Source organism: Drosophila montana, unplaced genomic scaffold, assembly GCF_035044405.1.
Source record: "Drosophila montana isolate Dmon_TW-CO22-7 unplaced genomic scaffold, ASM3504440v1 contig_2084_1, whole genome shotgun sequence".
In the NCBI taxonomy this organism is placed as follows: Eukaryota; Metazoa; Arthropoda; class Insecta; order Diptera; family Drosophilidae; genus Drosophila; species Drosophila montana.
This window is the reverse complement of record NW_026996994.1, coordinates 337,297-343,296: the sequence shown is the minus strand read 5'-3', so window position 1 is coordinate 343,296 and position 6,000 is coordinate 337,297.

Here is a 6,000-nt window from a genome sequence, read left to right as displayed (position 1 = left end):
TCTCGTTGCCTTCCGGTTCCCGGGTTCCTAGCTAGTACCTCTGCTTCCAAGGTTAGTTGTCCTCCATCGCGATTCGATGGCTGCCCATATGATATACGCATAGTGCCGACTCCTTTCCCGGAAGCGTTTCCAGTTTTGCTAGCAGGTCTGCTGGCCAGATGTCTCCGCTGACTTGACTCCCCTCTCCAGACCCATCAATCTCGCTAGTTTCGGTGCGAGCTCCCGCAGCTGGGTTCTTCTTCACGGCTTTTCGTCTTCTAATGCGACTGATGGGGCTCGAAAAATATTCCTCTGCCCGTGGGATACGGTCTCTCTTATCAGCTTCGCACTCCTAAGTGCCGATTCACACGCGGGCCCTGAATCTCCCCAGGTAGATTGTCTTTGAGATCGCGCTCTCGCCGATACTTACCGTTGCGACAAATCAATTCTTATCCCTCGATTTGCAGTGTATTCGCTAATTCTGGGCACCGTTGATCTGGGTGGCATCGTTGCCTGTTTCCCTTGACCGCCTTGCGGGCACCACCATCCTAGATATGTTTCTTGTCCATACACCGTGAAGGTCACGAGTACTGTAGGCTCTGACGGCTAATACGCGTCGTGTTCTATTCTTCCCGCCGCACATACAATTTGTTTTCCGGGACTCCGTTTTCATACTACATACTTACTTCTCTGGGTCATAAAGGGCATGTGCATCAACGCTCATACGTCTACCACATAAACTTTAAAATCCTCGCCGTCTCGCTGTCGCAGTGCTCGAGGGTTGCCCTCCAGCCCTTAGAGAAAGCGTAGCGGCAGGAAGAACTTCAGAAAACCGTCTTTGATCGCGACGCACGTCACGTCGCACAACCTGCTTGTCATGAACCATCAAAAAGCTTTGACCTCTCTCATCGCGCTTGCTAATCGGTCCAATTCGATGTTGTACGAGATCGCTCGTTTCTCCATGGCCTCCAATAAAGAAATAAGATCGGCCTACCCATCAATTCACATGCCTTCATCCTCGCCAGAACGGGATTCCTCGCTTTGTTACAATTATCCCCCGCACCGCGTACTTTATAAATTGGGATATCCGGAACTTCGAGCATGTAGCGGACACTCACACGCGGGATTTCTAGATTTCCCGTTTAGCGCTTTCGAACCCGATTCGGGCTTACAGCGCCTTTTCCATTCGGGAAGCTCGGGCTGGGTCTTGGGTCCCGGGCTCGTGCGTTTCTAGCCTCTAATTCAGCCCACCGGTTGGATGCGGGCCCCCGGAAACCAAACTTGCTAATGGCCGTCGCATATCTTCGACCCAGCCCTGTTCACTCTGCGTTGACTCACGAACGAGCGACTCTTGCTCTTTTTACTCCGTTGTCGGATCTAACCACGGGATTTTTGCACTCACCAATGTCGTTCCTCATATCTCTGGCTACTTGTGTTCCTATATTCTCTCTTCGATGATGATCGGCTCTTTTTATTTCTAGAGTATTATGACAATTTTATTTTATTAAATGGTTTGCTTATTATCTTGTTTCTTAGTTTTTTCACCTTTTTCTTCTAAGCCACTGCAACTTTCGTTCTTATTTTGTCACTAATGATTCCCCGAGTAGCCAGGCTTTCGAGCTTGGTACCAACCTTGCACTAAGTTCAACCCACTGCACGATTTTTGGGGTCCGTAACCGCCTCGCCACGCGCTCACTGTACTATCACCTTGGTAGTGTACCATCCTTCCACGCTGTCCACTGTGTTTTTTCTGTCTTTCATTTTCACTCTTTACTAATTGCGCAGCAGCCGTTAATTTCCCAGCCTTTCGGCGCGCGCAAATGAGTCTCGTCCCACTGTGCGCTTCGATACCAGCCACATTCACCGTAACGTATGCCGTCCACTCCGGGTCGCACACTGCATGTGTGCATTGGTCGTCAGCACTCAGCACAAAAATAAAACCGTCCTTGTCTAACTGTTGGTAACTGGTTTTGCCACTATTGTCCTGAGTATCCTGCACGCCTTAACGACCCATCTCGGGCGCCACTTGTAAGGTAGTGATGTAAGCTGCGGTACAGATTTCTGTCTACTCGGCTCTTATTTACAAAAAAAACTTGTTATTTACCGTGACGCAAGGCTAGAAAAGGGGGTAAAGTAGGGTTAGTTGGCACCTGCTGGACGCTGGTACAGTCCCGCAGAGACTCGTAGTGGTTAGCGTATGTTAGACCTCTATCTATAGACCATACTGTCTAGGAAAGACTCCGCGGATTTGGGCTGGACTAGTAGTTAAATCATGTTAAACCAGAGTTTCGATACGTTTCATCAGGGTATTGTCTAATGAAATTGACAATTCATACAGAACAAGACGTCAGTCTGTTGGAGCTATAAGTGAAAAAGCATGTAACCACAATGCGCTCAAAGCAGAACGTGTGAAAATAAAACAGCATTATGCTGAAGATGCTCAGTCGTCAATTTGCGAGCTCTGGATACCGACCTTGAGCTTAAAAATGGTCTCGCGTGGCACTCGGTCTATGAAGTGGCCGATATTCCCCTTCCATGCTACTCGTGGGAACCAAAATTAACACTAACAATAAATTATGTGACATTCAAGAAAAATGGAAGGGACAGCTAATTACTTAAAAATATACGGAGACCTGTGATCCGATCTCGACATGGATAAAACACGGCAAGCCAGCGGGTCCCTGTCCATTCGCGAGCGGAGCAGTTCGTGGAAAACTATCTACTCAAGGGATCTACGCAACTGGCAGTCCACCTCACTCTCTCGGGCACTATCCAAGCAAAACATTCATTCTTGTCATTCTGAATAAGGGCAACAAGGAGGACCAAATGCCTCGAGACAAAATCGCAAACGAGTGGGGGCACCACCTTTTTCCTGCATGCTGAAAGCATTCAACGGGTGTGATGAGCGAAGTTTTTTGTTATTAACTTATTAATTACCGCGCATTCAAATGCAGTCTTGTGGCACATAAGATAGTTTAACGGCAAGCAAATGAAACCGCCTGGCGGCTCTTATGCTCTGTAACAGAAGGTATCAGTGATGCCGTAAGACTCCGAAAAATGATATCGAGATCCCCAGTGGACTCAGAAATGATTATTTCGGCACAACTCAGTACAGACCATCTCTTCGCTGAAACATATCTTCACTGAGTCTCTTCAATCACAGGAGTCTCAGAATCATGGCTTGTGTCTAATATGATGTTTTTAGCCAAGGCAAGCAGGGTCACTCACATAGCATTTTTTAGGCAACGGAACTAGTGGTAGCCTGGGTGTCGACCCGGTTAGAGAACTTTGTTGATCAGTTACTGAAATGCAGGATCGTCAAAGCTTCACTGTGATCGTCGACCACCTCCAGATTTGTGGATCGAGACAACTGGTAATAATGCAAAACTATAAAATAAACTCAGTGTTAATACTTTAATAGATATTTAATTACGATAGTTTGTATTGGCAGCTTCGTGCTCTCTAGCTAGCTGTACTGATAAACATACTTTCTGCAGCTGAGAGAGCTTATGCAAGCTCTCCAAGATGTTATATTTTTTTCTCATTAAGTCTAACATACATAAGACCACGACGAGAGACGACAGGTAATAAAAGAGCATTGCTATTCTCACATGCTTTTTACACAGTCGGCAGCTACCGCTCATACGTTTCAAAAGTTGCAGCAATGAAATTAATGAACTAGATGTCATTGTTGATCATAAACTAAAATTGGACTCTCCTTCGCTCGTCGCCAATAAGACCAGCAGTATTCTGGGTTCCTTCAGGCGATGGTCCAAGGAGTTTAACGATTTTTGTTGATTTATCCTTGTTTTTAGTTTAAATTTTGTTCTGCCGATCTAAACGCTATTGCACTTATTGTTTTTATACCTGCGACATGGTACTTGGTATTTCTCTTCAGGTCTGGTTTTGCACATCATCATCAACTGAAGAGGACCAAATCAACTGCATTCGTGTTGGCGATGCCAATGCATCGGAAGACTGCACCGTTTGTCTTAATTTACATTCGCAAGCATTGGATTATGAAGAAAATATAGTCACTTCAGTTGGTGCTACTAGAACACCAACAAAAAATGTAACAAAAAAAAGTCAAACGCATCTACACAAATGAAGGCATGTACTAAGAATTAAGGACGGGATCGAACCCCGTTGTAAAGCTAGTTTGAAAGGCAATATCAACAATGTTAATAATATGATCTCTTATTTGGCCACAGACTAAAGAGTGTGTTGAATCGCACTGAATGTGGGAATTGCATCGAGCAAGAACCATACGTCGCATTCAACTTATCTGCAGTCGAACCAAATTAGAGTGAACACAAAATGGGGTGGTTATAAGTACTATTGGAAAAATGCAAAAATAATAGTACAAAAAAAAGTTAAAACTATAAAAGAAACTAATTACTATTATATCGCTTATTACAGAATATTGTGAGACACAAAAATGCACCACACAGCGATTCATCCTAAATATAAGATAACCACAAACCACAAAAACACAGATACCCTAGAAATAATACACCTTACAATAAGTTTTACAAGTAAACATATAATACAATATAATAATAATTTAAGCTTAAACATAAGACATATACACAACTATATTGAAACTATCATAGGAACAAACACATAACAAAACCACAAATATTAATGTCTAAATTAAGACAAGTAAAACAAACTTTAAAAAGAAGTAGAACAAGAATAAGTGCTAATTTGTCCGATATAACAAAAGTAACTGCCCGAAAAACCATACCTAGACCTAAGACTACTACAAAAGAAATAGCGGTAACAATGGCATCGACTTCGAACCACCCCCACACCAGCCTCAAGATGTGCTTGCATCTATGCGCATCCCAGATTCAATTCGCTACCTACCACCGCGAGAAAATTGTTATTGAAACAACAAAAGAATTAGATGGAAAGTATACAGAAACTATTCCGATTAAAGATGAAAAAGAGTTAGGAGAATCAAGACTACAAGAGATGGCATGGCTTTTCAAACTCAGATAATAAAATCAGAAGAAATACACAGCTTAGAGAAAGTTATAGAAATTTCTTAAGAGAGTATGTGTACTGAGGAAATAACGTCAAGACCAACAAAAATGAAACTAATTTCGTAGGTGCGTCAAGGAAGCTAGATCAAGATGTGAGAGCTAAAAGGCGACATAAACTTAACATTATTAAAAGAAATAAGAATCCAAAGATGGTTACAGACTAGTATGAAGCTTGAAATACAGCTGCATGGATTCACGTATACATCAGAGAAAGCATACACAAGGGTGGTATATGATACAGGAAATGACAATAAAGTCAGGGTAGTGAAGATAAAATTACAGGATGGAAGTTCCACAAGAACAGTTACCAAAGAGTGCCCGCTTATTAACACGACAAAAAAGAACATGTAGAAAATACTGGGGAAAATAAAGTAATAGTTATTGAAGAAAATTAAAAAATCCAGTGGCATTTTATCCCGCCGGGAGGACCTCACTTCGGAGGGATTTGGGAGGCCGGAGTCAAGTCAGTAAAATATCATCTAAAAAGAGTAATAGACAACTTAGATAGGTGGAAACTGATTCAAAGAATGAAAAAATAGTTTTGGACAAATTGTAAAGAAGATTATTTGTATGCCCTACAACAAAAAAGTAAGTGGAAAAAAGAAGCATTGGGATTACAGTGGGAACCTTTGAAAGACGAATTCAAATTTAAGGTCAATTGTGAGGGCCCAGAAAACATAAACAAAAAACAAGTATTATACACGGTTACAAAGATTTATGATCCATTAGGTTGGCTATTCCCAGTTACAGTTGTAGGAAAATTTATTCATGCAAAAATGATGGCTGATAAATAAAGATAGAGATGACAAATTTATCACAGAAATAAATTGCTTACGTCAGAAAAAAGAAATTGAAACAAGAGTAAGATACTAGGACTAAACCCATTTTTAGATCAAAATGGGATATTAAGAGTCGGAGGTAGACATCAAAATTCAAATACAGAAATTAAGGAGAGTTACACACTGCTAAAGGC